Consider the following 15297-nt stretch of genomic DNA (forward strand, 5'->3'; position numbering starts at 1 on the left):
ACTTCAACGAAATTTGCCGGTGCTGTTTGGTGAAAGTAATTTTGAAATGGAATAACAACAACGTTTTACTCGAAGAGAAAATGGGGGGGGAGGGGGGGGGAGGGGTCAGTGGTAGTGATTATGACTTGAAAATGAAGATTCAAGAAAATGATAATGGTTAAAAATGGCTGAGGCTTGGTTTTGTCGTTGGTGGACTATCGACGAAGCTATGGTAGAGAAAAAAGAGAAAGAAAAATAAATTAAAAATCTGATAAATTATTTTTTGTTTTAAATGTGGGATCCAAAAATTCCACGTCATATAATAAAGATCAAGCATGTGACATAGCATTCGTGTCAGAGCAATTGACGAACACGTTCAATACGAAGTGCGTATTAGTAGTCATTTTCTCGAGTAGAGGTGTTAGAATGGGAAAATTATAAGTTTATTTATCGGGTTGACAAATAGGTGCAAAGTTTAAGTGGCTCCGAGGCCATTTTTCCTTATATAATTAGTTGTTACAATTTATTTTTAGTTTATATGATGTTGTAGATGTAGAGAATAGAAAAATTGAGGGGGGTTGGCAGACTTGATATTTCCCGCTCCGTATTAATAATATACTCGTATTGTTATATTGTTGATGAATTGGTCATGCCCGATTCAATTGAAATAGAAATATTCGTATTACTAATACTGTTAGTAATATATGTATAAAGGGCGAACAACTGAGAAGGTCGTCTTTTGAATTGTTATTCTTTTATTTCACGTTATCTTATTATTTGTAATTCATTTCTAGCGATGTTGGTAATATATTGTTAAAAAGGTGCGAGAAATTACTTTTCATTTTCAGAATAATGGTATTTCATTAGTTCAGCAAAGGAAACCAACCAGCCAATTGCAAAACTTCGTTCGGACATAAATTTCAGTCTTTTATCGTCACTAGAGATTCAGAAGTTATGGAGTTTCTGTAGTATCTTTTAAACAGCACAAAATGATTTTGGAGTTGTTACTACATCTAACCTGCCTTTGAAATACCAATATTGCATCAACAATAACACTTAGGCCGAGAGAAGCAGGGGACTACTTGTGAAAGTACGATTTTGGGTGGAGAGAGGCAACAGAGAATAGGAAAATTGAGGGGAGGAGGAAAAAAAAAGGGAAATTGTGTAACTACTAATAATGGATTGTATATAAATGGTAAGAAAAACTTGTTTAGGGCGGGTAATATACAAAATATGAACAATTTTAGTAAATAAGTTTCAAATACTGTATAGGAAGGAAAAAATCCCCAAAAGAAATACATGCAAAAGAAAATATTGATCATATTTTCTCAATATACGCCAAAAATGTATTGTGGCCAAACGCACGCGTAAGTATGCGTGATCGCCAAGTAATAAAATAGTAAGTAGAATATCATTCTCACGGTGACTTGTTATAAATTTTTTACTAAATTAGAAGATCCTAATTATCTTAAAAAGAATTAAACCCAATAATGGTGATTCTAAACTAATTAAAATGAACAAAAAAATAAATAATAAATTTTGAACAAAAGAAGTGCATATTTTTATGTTATCAGTTGATAAAAGGATCTAGGGTTATTAGATATCTAACAATTCAATTGTATTGTTCAACTGATTCAACTTCTTAATTTATCAGTTTACTAATTGATCGGAACTTACTTATGATCAGCATGCCCCGTAATACTACTGTCTATTCAAGATATATCAACCTTTATCCTTATGGTATTGAATTTATCAAAGAACAAATAAATACGATATTCAACTAAGCTAGACTGTTAGGTATATTTCTATCCTAACCGTCAAATTATTCCCGGAGGTACAGATTCAGAAACAAGCTCTACTCAATCCTCTTTGCAATATAAAATTTTCTTTTATAAGTTAACCGCTAGATTCGTAGATAATATTCAATTTATGAACAGACAATCAAATAATTATGCACATGATTGAATAAATAAACTAATATGACAAATCAAGAAACCAAAATCAATATTCGAACAATAATAGCCATGAAAGAACTAAAATCCCAAAACATGAAGTTTAACTCTATATAGACATAGTAGCCACCAATAAATCATCTAAAGAAATATAAATTCACCAAGTTTGGCAGAAGAAAAGATGAACTTCAAGCTCCACTGTTATTCCTTGATCTACCTAGGTCAAAAGTTCTCGACAAATCGTGTTTAGGGTATATTTATAGGTGTAGGAGGTATTTTAGGCAAATCCCAAGTCAGCTAGGAAAAACTGGGGGTCGTTTCTGCCCCTCGCATCCCAGCTCTGTTTCTCTTCTTTTCTCTTGATGCCTCGTGCGATCTGCCAAAATCACTATTTTACGCGAGGCCTGATTCCCCTAGCTCGTCTACCTCCTCTGGAAATGCAAGGCTTGGTGGACGAGCATCTTCAACTCTTTCTTTTGTTTAACTTTCCGTTTTGTGCCAAAAACACTCTATTAATTTTATCCAAATTTATTCCTACACATAAGTAATACATAATGAGCATCAATCACTTCAATTATCATGCAATCTTCTTTAAATAGCATAATATATGGGACACAGACATACTCAAGCACATGTACTTTTTTGCAAATTATCACATTAAAAGTTAAATCATTTTTCAAACAATGGAAAATATTTTTAACTATGCGGTGCTATTCTCATGGATTCGTGAATTATACGAACATAGTCTTTATTATTATAAGTGGACCCCATTTACCTTATTGGCATTACTATTTAGTTATATTGTGACTTAACTAGGGAGATGTCACGACCCAAACTCCCTTCGTATAACATCCTTACGACACCTAGTCTCTACGACTAAGTAAACCAAACAAATTGCGAAAATATAACAAAAACGAAAGTAAAACTTGACAACTAACAACAGTGGATAACTGAATAACTAATAACAATGCCGCTCGGCATGTACAATAACCAATACTCTATAATACACAGTCTTCCAAAGCCCGGAACATCATAAGTCACAAGTTATAGAAGGAAGCTAGTATCTCTATACACCAGAGTTTAACAAAAAAAGTACGGAAGGTAAATGTCATAGGCGAGAATAGAGGGGGACTCCGAGGTCTGCGGACGCGACTGATGTACCTTGAAGTCTCCATACAACAGCAAGCACTCTCAGCTAATAGCGAGGCTGATAAGTAGTACCTGGATCTGCACACAAAAATATGTGCAGAAGAGTAACATGATTACACTACAACAGTACTCAGTAAGTGCCAAGCCTAACCTCGGTCGAGTAGTGACGAGGTCAGGTCAGGCCCACTGGTATATAATAAATAAAGCAGGAGAATATACAGTATAATAAGAGACTAGAATTTAACAAAAGGAAATATAGCGAGGCATCAGTACAACACACATGGGTAAACAACAGGGGATCTCCTGAGATACCGTCTCGTAGTCCCAAAATAAATATATAGGGAGAAATTCCGAGGAACCGCCTCGTAGTCTCAAAAGTAAATGTGCAGGGAGAACTCCCGAGGAACCACCTCGTAGTCTCAACAGTAAATGTGCAGGGAGAACTCCCGAGAAACCGCCTCGTAGTCTCAAAAGTAAATATACAGGGAGAACTCCCGAGGAACCGCCTCGTAGTCTCAAAAGTAAATATGCTGGGAGAACTTCCGAAGAACCGCCTAGTAGTGTCAAAAGTAAACACACAACTCAACCGATAAATACCATAGTTAATAGCAAGAATTTTACAGTTAAGGCTGATAAAGAATAAGAAAAATAGGAAATCAACTAGGCATGCTTCACAATGTTCAAATAAATAGTTAAAATGTAGACGTGCGATATTAGACTAAACAGGATAACTACGCATATTGGGATAACTCAATTAAGACTGAAAAATCGACTAATACTTATTTAAATGGTATAACTCAAATTAAAGGAACAAAATCGCTACTCAGTAAAATAAATCGAATTTTTCAACAAATAGCTTGTGTACATACTCGTCACCTCACGTATACGGCGCTCACATATCACAACAATACCAAATCCTAAGGGAATTTTCCCCACACAAGGTTAGACAAGCCACTTACCTAGAACCAAGTTCAATCAATCGGTAATAATGCCTTTTCCACGAATATCCGACTCTGAATGGCCCAAATCTAGCCAAAATCAAATTCATACCATAAATACAACTATAAGAAATTAATCTAATTAATGAATTCAAAGCTAAAGCAAGAAATTAGAAAATCGCCCCAAAAGGTCTCCCCGAGCCCACGTCTCGGAATCAGGTAAAATTCACAAAATACGAACACCCATTCACTCACGAGTCTAACCATACAAGAATTACTCGAATCCGACCTCAAATCACCTTCCAAAACTCGAAATTTTAGTCTATGAAGTTTCTTCCATTTTCCCTCCAACTCAAATCCCTAATTAGATGATGAAAATAGCAATAGATTCATGAAATGTAGTCCAATCCGAGTTAGAACCACTTACCCCAACAATCTCCTGGAAGAAATCTCGAAATATCGGTACCGCACCTGCGGAAAATCCATCGCAGGTGCAAAAATAACTAAAGAGGGCTGGGACCGCATCTACGGCAAGGGGGACGCACCTGCGTGTGCGTGCCTGCGGAGCACTGTCCACTTCTATGATCATTTACCGCGCATGTGGTTCCTATAACGCATCTGCGGGCATCGCAGATGCGGAAATTTCCTCGCACCTGCGATCCCTGGCCACACCTCCAATCTCCGCTTCTGCGCTTTGTGCGCCGCACGTGCGATCCCGCACCTGTGGTCTCCCCGCCGCAGATGCGAAAACACCAGATGCCTGAAGACTTCAGCAACAACACCAATCCAACTTTTGATCCGTTAAGCACCTGAAACTCACCCGAAGCCCCCGGGACCTCAACCAAACATACCAACCAACCCTTAAATACCATACAAACATAGTCAAGCCCTCAAACCATATAAAAATCACGAATCATCCTCCGATTCAAACTTAAATAACTTAAAACTTCCAAATTCGACAACCGATGCCGAAACCAACCAAACCACGTCCGATTGACCCCAAAATTTGCACATAGGTCATATTCAACCCTACGGACCTACTCCAACTTTTAGAATTGGAATCCGACCCCAATATCAAAAAGTCTACTACTGGTCAAAATCTCCAAAAATTCGACTTTCTCCATTTTAAACCTAAATAAGCTGCATACCTCCAAAACACCATCCGGACACGCCCTTAAGTCCAAAATTACCCAACGGAGCTAACGGAACCGACGAAACTCCATCCCGGGTCATCTTCACACAGTATCGGGGCTATAACTCTTAAAATGACCAGCCAGGTCGTTACATCCTTCCCCTCTTAAAACAATCGTTCGTCCTCGAATGAGCATCAAGACATACCCGAAGTGGTGAAAAGATGAGGATAACGGTTGCACATACCGTGCTCGGTCTTCCAAGTTGCCTCCTCGACCGGCTGACCCCTCCACTGAACCTTTACTGAAGCAATGTTCTTTGACCTTAGCTTTCTGACCTGCCTGTCCAAAATAGCCATTGGCTCCTCAATAAAAGATATGTCCTTGTCCAACTAGACTGAGCTGAAGTCCAATACATGAGTCGGATCACCGTCATACTTTCGGAGCATAGAAACGTGGAATACCGGATGAACTCCTGCTAGGCTGGGAGGTAAGGCAACCTTATAAGCAACCTCCCCAACACGCTGCAACACCTCAAAAGGACTAATGTACCTCGGGCTCAGCTTGCCCTTCTTTCCGAACCTCATAACGCCCTTCATAGGCGATACCCGAAGCAAGGCCCGCTCTCCAACCATGAATGCTACATCGCGAACCTTCTGATCCGCATAACTCTTCTATATAGACTGGGTTGTGCGAAGTCGAGCCTGAATCACCTTCACCTTATCTAGGGCATCCTGGACCAAGTCTGTACCCAATAATTTAGCCTCGCCCGGCTTGAACCAACCCACTGGGGACCGACACCACCTACCATACAGAGCCTCATACGGTGCCATATGGATGCTTGACTAATAACTGTTGTTGTAGGAAAATTCCGCAAGTGGCAAGAACTGATCCCATGACCCTCCAAACTCCATCACACACGCACGGAGCATATCCTCTAATATCTGAATAGTGCGCTTGGACTGTCCGTCCGTCAGAGGGTGAAATATTGTGCTCAGCTCAATTATAGTACCCAACTCATGCTGTACGGATCTCCAGAACCGTGACGTAAACTGCGTACCCCGGTCAGAGATAATAGATACCGGTACGCCATGAAGCTTGACGATCTCACAGATGTATATTCGAGCCAGCTGCTCGAAAGAATAGGTAGTCATCACAGGAATGAAATGAGCTGACTTGGTCAGCCGGTCCATAATCACCCAAACTGCATCAAACTTCCGCTGCGTCCTTGAAAGCCCAACAACGAAATCTATTGTGATCCGCTCCCATTTCCACTCCGGAATCTCTAACTTCTGAAGCAACCCACCTGGTCGCTGATGCTCATACTTCACCTACTGGCAATTTAGGCACCGAGCTATATACTCCACTATGTCATTTTTCATCCTCCTTCACCAGTAATGATGCCTTAAGTCCTCATACATTTTCGCGGCACCCGATTGAATAGAGTACCACGAGCTATGAGCCTTCTGAAGAATCAACTCATGCAAACCATCTACATTAGGCACACATAGCCTGCCCTGCATCCTCAATATGCCATGTCGCCATCATCCCCAATAGTGACCTCCTTAGCATCACCGTGTCCTTAAGGACAAGCAGGTGGGGGTCATCATACTAACGCTCCCTGATACGATCATAAAGAGGAGTCTGAGAGACCATACAAGCCAACACTCGACTCGGCTCAGAAATATCCAATCTCACAAACTAGCTGGCTAAGGCATGGACATCCAATGCTAAGGGTCTCTCTACTGCTGGAAGATATGCTAAACTCTCCAAACTCTCTGCCCGGCGACTCAAAGCATCGGCCACCACATTGGCCTTTCCTAGGTGGTACAAAATAGTGATATCATTATCCTTAAGTAGCTCCAACCACCTACGCTGACGCAACTTAAGGTCCTTTTGCTTGAACAAATGCTGCAAACTCCGATGATCAGTGTAAATCTCATAAGGAACACCGTACAAATAGTGTTGCCAAATCTTTAGGGCATGAACAATAGCTGCTAACTCAAGGTCGTGGACAGAATAGTTCTTCTCATACACCTTCAGTTGTCTGGACACGTAGGCAATCACCCTACCGCCCTGCATCAACACCGCACTGAGACCAATCCGTGATGCATCATAATATACAATATAAGACCCCGAATCTGTAGGCAATACCAATACTGGAGCTGTAGTCAAAGCTATCTTGAGCTTCTAAAAACTCTCCTCACACTTCTCTGTCCACCTGAACGGAGCATCCTTCTGGGTCAGCATGGTCATAGGTGCTGCAATAGATGAGAATCCCTCTACAAAACGACGGTAATACCCTACCAAACCAAGAAAACTCTTGATCTCTGTAGTTGATGATGGTCTAGGACAACTCTGCACTGCTTCCACATTCTTCGGATCCACCTGGATCCCATCACTCGATACTACATGACCCAAGAATGCCACTGAGTCTATCCAGAACTCACACTTTGAAAATTTTGCATATAACCTCTTTTCTCTCAGGGTATGAAGCACAGTCATCCAGTGCTGCTCATGATCCTCCCGAGTTCGGGGGTACACCAGAATGTCGTCAATAAACACAACGACGAATAAGTCAAGATATGGCCGGAACACACTGTGCATTAAGTGCATAAAAGCTCCTGGGGCATTGGTCAGCCCAAATGACATCACAAGGAACTCGTAGTGACCATATCGAGTCCTGAAAGCAATCTTCGGGATATCTGGCTCCCGAATCTTCAACTGATGATAGCTTGAACGTAAGTCAATCTTGAAAAACACCCTGGAACCCTGTAGCTGATCAAATAAATCATCAATACGAGGCAATGAATATCTGTTCTTCACTGTAACTTTGTTCAACTGGCGGTAATCAATACATATCCACATAGAACCATCTTTCTTCTTCACAAATAAGACATGAGCACCCCAAGGTGACACACTGGGCCGAATGAAGCCCTTATCAAGCAATTCTTGTAACTGTTACTTCAACTCCTTCAACTCAGGAGGAGCCATACGATACGGAGGAATGGAGATGGGCTGAGTGCCCAGCAACAAATCAATGCCAAAATCAATATCTCTGTTGGGCGGCATGCCCGGAAGATCAGCTGGAAATACATCTGGAAAGTCCCTCACTACTAGGACTGACATAACTGTAGGGGTACCAATACTGACATCTCTCACATAAGCTAGATACGCATCACACCCCTTCTCAACCATTCGTTGAGCTTTAAGAAATGAAATAACTTTGCGGGGAGTATACTCTAAGGTACCTCTCTACTCAAATCGCGGTAAACCTGGAATAGCCAGTGTCACGGTCTTAGCGTGACAATCAAGAGTAGTATAATGGGGCGACAACCAATCCATGCCAAAGATAACATCAAAGTCTACCATGTTGAGTAATAATAAATCGGCTCTAGTCTCAAAACCACTAAGAGCAATCAAACACGACTGATACATGCGGTCTACAACGAGAGAATCTCCCACAAGAGTAGACACATAAACATGGGAACTCAAAGAATCCCGAGATACGCCCAAATACGAGGCAAAATAAGAGGACACATAGGAATATGTAGAGCCTCGATCAAATAATACCGACACATCTCAATGACAGACCGGAACAATACCTGTAATGACAGAGTTGGAAGAAACTGCCTTTGTACGAGCCGGAAGAGCATAATATCTGGCCTGGCCTCCCCCTCTAGGGCTACCTCGACCTCCCCGACCTCCACCTCGAGCTGGCTGAGGAGGTGGGGTGGTAGCTGGTGCTGGAATCATAGCCTGAGGACCCAGTGGAGCACGTTGCTGAGAAGTCTGTGGAGGTGCACCCCTCCTAAATCTGGGGCAATCCCTCATCATACGGCGAGTGTCGCTATACTCAAAATAAGCTCTCGGAGAACGTGACTGACTCGGGCCAGGTCTGCTGGACTGGCCGCTAAAAGCACCCCGAGCATGAGGCACACTAGATACTGGCGGTGCATAATAAGGCTCTTGGGCCTAGAAGGGACCAGAATACCACTAGCAGCTGGAAGAGTTGAATGAACGGGGCGACTCCCAAAACACCTACCATGACGAGTTGCTGGGGCACGAACACCAGAATAAGAACCAGTCTCTCGAGACCTCTTGGCCTCTCTCTCCTCTCTATCCCGAGCGAGCATGCCCTCCAATCTCCTAACAATACTCACAACCTGTTGGTAAGAAATATCCATCTCCAGCTCCCTGACCATACTAATCCTGATACTGGGGTGTAGTCCCTCAATAAACCGATGAACCCTCTCTCGAACTGTGACAACCAAGGCCGGTGCATGTCGGGCCAAATCACTGAAGCAGACTGCATACTCTGACACAGTCATAGCACCTTGGTGCAGCTGCTCAAACTCCGCACGCCATGAGTCCCTGAGGCTCTGAGGGACATATTCTATCAAAAATATGTCCGAGAACTGAGTCCATGTAAGTGAAGCTGCCTCATCCGGACTACTCAACTCATAAGAGTTGCCTCATTCGGACTACTCAACTCATAAGCACGCCACCACTGATAGGCTGCTCCTCTAAGCTGGAAGGTGGTAAAAGAAACCACACTCGTCTCCGCTACTCCCATAGTACGGAGAATACGATGACACTCCTCCAGAAACCCTGAGCATCATCAGTAGTCAATCCGCTGAAGGTAGGTGGGGGGGGAGGGGGTACTTCTTCTACCTCTCAAGTCTGAGTTGCTCCGCCTCAGAAGCGGTTGTCCTAGTCTCGTGCTGAACCGGAGCTACCGGCTGCATAGGGATGAACTCTGGGGCCTGGTCAACCTGGACCCTCTGCTCAGGAGTGCGGGCTGAGGGAGTCTGTGCCCCTCACCCGGCCTGAGATGTTACAGGAGCAAGTGGAATCAATCTCTGAGCTAAGGTGGTGAACATGCTCAGAAACTGGGCTAGAGTCTCCTGGAGGGCTAGTGCAACAATAAGTATCTCAGGTGTCTGCCCTCCAGCTAGAGCTACTAGGGGCTCCTCTGTAGCAACTCGTTCGGGAACTCTGGCTGCACCGCATGGACGTCCTCGGCCTCTACCCCGGCCCCGGCCTCTCGCGGCTCTAGCAGGGGGCGCGAGGGGGCACGGGTGCCTGGTTATTAGATCTATAAGTACGTGTCCTCACCATCTGTGAGAGAATAGAATACAAAAGTTTAGAATTTTGATGTCAACAAATTTCGCACGATAAGGAATCAAAGCAATATAATTTTTTCTAATAGTTCCATAGCCTCCCGAAGATAAGTACAGACGTCTCTGTACCGATCCGCTAGACTCTAATAAACCGGCTTGTGACTCACGACACCTATGAACCTAAAGCTCTGATACCAACTTGTCACGACCCAAACTCTCTCCGTATAACATCGTGACGGCACCTAGTCTCTACGACTAGGTAAGCCTAACAAATTACAGAAATATAACAACCAACAATAGTGGATAACTGAATAACTAGTAACAATGCCGCTCGGCATGTACAATAACCAATACTCTATAATACACAGTTTTTCCAAAACCCGAAATATCGTAAGTCATAAGCTACAGAAGAAAACTAGTATCTCTATACACCAGAGTCTAACAAAAGATGTACGGAAGGTAAATGTCATAGGAGAGAATAAATGGGGTTTTCGAGGTCTGCGGACGTGGCAAATGTACCTTGAAGTCTCTGTACAACATCAAACATTCACAGCTAATAGCAGGGATGATAAGTAGTACCTGGATCTGCACACAAAAATATGTGCAGAAGAGTAGCATGAGTACACCATAATGGTACCCAGTAAGTGCCAAGTCTAACCTCGGTCGAGTAGTGACGAGGTCAGGCCAGGCCCACTAGTATATAATAAATAAAGTAGGAGAATATACAATATAATAAGAGACTAGAATTTAAACAAAGATAACATAGCAAAGTAGCAACGCAAAACACACAGGGGTAAACAACAGGGGATCTCATGAGATACCGTCTCGTAGTCCCAAAATAAATATATAGGGAGAACTCCCGATGAACTGCCTCGTAGTCTCAAAAGTTAATGTGCAGAGAGAACTCTCAAGGAAATGTCTTGTAGTCTCAAAAGTAAATATACAGGAAGAACTTCCGAGGAACCGCCTCATAGTCTCAAAAGTAAATGTACAGAAAAAACTCCCGAGGAACCACCTCGTAGTCTCAAAAGTAAATATACAGAAAAAACTCCCGAGGAACCGCCTCGTAGTCTCAAAAGTAAATGTGCATAAAGAAATCCTGAGGAACTGCCTCGTAGACTCAAAAGTAAACACACAACTCAACCAATAAATACCATAGTTAACAGCAAGAATTTTATAGTTAACGCTAATAAGGAACAAGGAAAAATAGGAAATCAACTAGGCATGCTTCGCAGAGTTCAAATAAGCAGTTAAAACACGTAGACATGCGATATTACACTAAAAGAATAACTACGCATATTGGGATAACTCAATTAAGAATGAAAAACAGACTAATACTTATTTAAACGGTATAAATCAAATTAAAGGAAACAAATCGCTACTCAGTAAAATAAATTAGATTTTTCAACAAATAGCCCGTGTACTACTTCTCACCTCACGTACACGATGCTCATATATCACAACAGTACCAAATCCTAAGGGGATCTCCCCCCCCCCCCCACAAGGTTAGGCAAGCCACTTACCTCGAACCAAGCTCAATCAATCGGTAACAATGCCTTTTACCACGAATATCCGACTCTGAATGACCCAAATCTAGCAAAAATCAAATTCATACCATAAATACAACTATAAGAAATTAATCTAATTATGAAATCAAAGCTAAAGCAAGAAATTAAAAAATCACCCCAAAAAGTCTCACCGGGCCCACGTCTCGAAATCAGGTAAAAGTCACAAAATACGAATACCCATTTACTCACAAGTCTAACCATATAAGAATTACTCGAATTCGACCTCAAATCACCTTCCAAAACTCGAAATTTTAGTCTATGAAGTTTCTACCATTTCCCCCCAAATTTTCAACTCAAATACCTAATTAGATGATGAAAATAGCAATAGATTCATGAAATATAGTCCAATCCAAGTTAGAACCACTTACCCCAACAATCTCCTTGAAGAAATCTAGAAAAATCGCCTCACACCGAGTTCTCAAACTCCCAAAATCGAAATGGGTAATCAACCCTCGAATTCCTCTTTTCTGTCCAGTAAACTCGCTTCTGTGAGCCTTCAACCGTACCTGCGGGAAATCCATCGCAGGTGCGAAAATCACTAAAAAGGGCTGGGACTGCATCTGCGGCAAGGGGGCCTCACCTGCGTGTGCGCGCTTGCGGAGCACTGTCCGCTTCTGCGGTCATTTACCGCGCCTGCGGTTCCTATAACGCATCTGCGGGCATCACAGATGCTGAAATTCCCTCGCACGTGCGATCCCTGTCCATGCCTCCAATCTCCGCTTCTGCGCTTTGTGCGCTGCACGTGCGATCCTGCATCTACGGTCTCCCCGCCGCACGTGCGAAAACACTAGATGCCTGAAGACTTCAACAACAACACCAATCCAACTTTTGATCTGTTAAGCACCTGAAACTCACCTGAGGCCCCCGGGACCTCAACCAAACATACAGACCAATCCTAAAATACTATACGAATATAGTCGAGCCCTCAAACCACATCAAACAATGCTAAAATCACGAATCATCCTCCGATTCAAACTTAAAAAACTTGAAACTTCCAAATCCGACAACCGATGCCGAAACCAACCAAACCACGTCCGATAGATCCCAAATTTTGCACACAAGTCATATTCAACCCTACGGACCTACTCCAACTTCCGGAATTGAATCCGACCCCGATATCAAAAAGTTCACTACCGGTCAAAATCTCCAAAAATTTGACTTTCGCCATTTCAAGCCTAAATCAGGTACAAACCTCCAAAATACCATCCGGACACGCCCCTAAGTCCAAAATCACCCAACGGAGCTAACAGAATCGACAGAACTCCATTCCAGAGTCGTCTTTATATTCATATCCTAAGGCTTAAACCTCCATTTAGGGATTAAATGTCCCAAAACACTCCAAAAGCCAAAACGAAACCTCCCGGCAAGTCACAATAGCAGAAATAGATATGAGAGAAGCAATTAATAAGCAATCAGGGTTATAACTCTGAAAACGACCGGTCGGGTCGTTACATGAGAATGAAAATAATTGGAAAAACATAGAAGAGTGGATGCTTGGGTTGGGGGAAGGGTGGGAGGTTAAGCTGCAGAAGAGCCTATAAATTAAGGTTCTTGATAAAGCAAAGCATTGCAGCAAGAACATATCCTCTTCTCTTTCTCTAGATCTCTCTCTATATCCTAGCAATACTAATACTTTGTACTTCATTGTTGCTCTTATGATGACATGTGGTAAATGTCTTCTTCAATATCTCACTCTCTTTCTATTTGATTGTCTTCGTATATGAATTTATAACATAACAAAACTTTTTATACATGCATCTCTTGCTTAAACGGTATATACTAATATATATTGGTGCTAACAATAATTTTTTGGGGTTGGTTATAGTTTATTTCTCTCAATCTCCAAAAGTGAAAGTAATTGCAACGAGAGATGTGACTCATGATATAGTAGTTATCCAATCAAAACTACTATTTGCTCACTCTGAGTGCACTAATGGATGGGCATCTAGGACTTGTAGGTATGATGGACTTCTTCAAATTTCTAACAATTTTCAAGCTTGAATTGGCAAATTGTTGTGTCTTATTATACTTAAAATTATGTCCTACTTCTTCACAATATTTTGCTAGACAATCTTTAGATACATCTGCACTCCCTCAAAAATATTTTTAATTCAATTACCGTGATTAAAAATTTTAGTATATAAATAAAGACATGGGGGCAGAATATATCTAGTGCTATAAAATAAGTTGACTAGACCACAAAAACACTAAGAGATATGGTAAAAATTATTGAGATCAAGATAAATATACTCTAATCTTTTTCAAGTGACCATAGTAGAATATTTTTTACTTGTTACTTATGTTCCTACATAAAATAGTCTAGTAGAGTCGTTTATTAAATGATGCAGTTGAGTGTAAAACTATTACTTATGAGATTAACTCCCTATTTCTACTTAGGAAATGCTATACATTACATAAAGCAACACTTATATATTTAACCAGCCAACAAGCATAAGTTCTCTTCCTCACAATTGGTTGAGGACTAGGAATCCAATCTTTCTCATCTAAGAGTATTTGATGTATGTCATATAGTTCAATTGCTACACTATAAAATTTCGGGTTATTTTGATATTTTTTTAAAGCCTAATACATATATATATATATAGTTGATGATAAATACATGAAAATTTTAATTTCTAAGTCCCATAACGGTATTGATGGGATAATTTTCTAAAGACTAAGTTCATCATAACACATGAATTTTAAATTACATTATGGATCAAGGAAGAAAAGGAGAGAAAAAAAAATGAGATACAGTCAACCCTCTCTATAACAACCTCATTTGTTATGATATTTTTTGGCTTTTATAGTGAATAATTGTTATACACCTATAACAATATTTGACGTTTAAATATTTTTTGGCCGTTATAGATAAAAATTATCCAAATATCAATTATTTTTCCTTTTCTAATGTTACATATAAAAAATAAAAAAATTATTCAAATTTAAAATCTCAATATGCGTATTTCACTGGTTAAATACTGAAGAAAGCGAATATATTATTAATAAATTCATAACTAAATAATAAAGATTTAAACTCTAAGGCACACATTAAAGCTACTTAGAAAAATAAATTCTTTTAGGATTAATGGAAGAACTTTGTAATTATAACTTATTTCGTAGCTTTCATTCTCTTACTAGCGATATAACGCTTTAATTGGATTCGTATTCAAATTTTCAACAAAAAAGTATCCAATAACTTTCACTTGAAGATAATCTAAGAGCTTAATGTCTTGTGCAAAATAGAAACTTTGTGCAATGAAAAAGATTGTATGTATTTTTAGAATTATTATTAGTAACCTTAAAGATTCTATATGACTGTTATAGAGAGTTAATTTTACAAAGAGTGTTCTGCTATAAACATGGTCGTTGCTGTTACAAGTAAAAAGATATTATGGAGAGGTAGAATATAACTTAAAAAACTAGTTATGAGAAAAATTTAGTTTTTATAGTTAATA

The sequence above is a fragment of the Nicotiana tabacum genome, chromosome 23 (assembly GCF_000715075.1).
Source record: "Nicotiana tabacum cultivar K326 chromosome 23, ASM71507v2, whole genome shotgun sequence".
NCBI classification, from domain to species: domain Eukaryota; kingdom Viridiplantae; phylum Streptophyta; class Magnoliopsida; order Solanales; family Solanaceae; genus Nicotiana; species Nicotiana tabacum.